The following is a 393-nucleotide window of genomic DNA, read 5'->3' as shown; positions in this document are numbered from 1 at the left end:
CTCGTATAATAACATTCCCGGCTACCTATTTCATCATGTCTCCAAAATACAAGGAATAGGATTCGGGGTCTCAGAATCCGTACCGAGTAAATCAAAAGACACAAATCCATAAATAGGAGTTTGTTAAGAACTCAGGATTAAGATCATTCTATATATGTGTAACGCCCTTTAGAATTAAACATGTTTAATTATGCTAAACTATAGATTATTAGTGTGTCTAATTTAATTTTCATAATTAATTAAGGGACTTTAAGTCATTTTTAATATTTATAATTACACCCCAAAGATTTTTGGAAAACACACTTAAATTTAATACATTTTCCTTTTTTTCATTTTTCTTTTTCTTTTTCCTTTTCTTTTCTTTTTCTTTTTCTTTTTTTTTTCTTTTCTTTT

This window comes from Morus notabilis, unplaced genomic scaffold, assembly GCF_000414095.1.
Source record: "Morus notabilis unplaced genomic scaffold, ASM41409v2 Scaffold973, whole genome shotgun sequence".
Lineage (NCBI taxonomy): Eukaryota > Viridiplantae > Streptophyta > Magnoliopsida > Rosales > Moraceae > Morus > Morus notabilis.
This window is presented reverse-complemented; position numbering follows the sequence as displayed.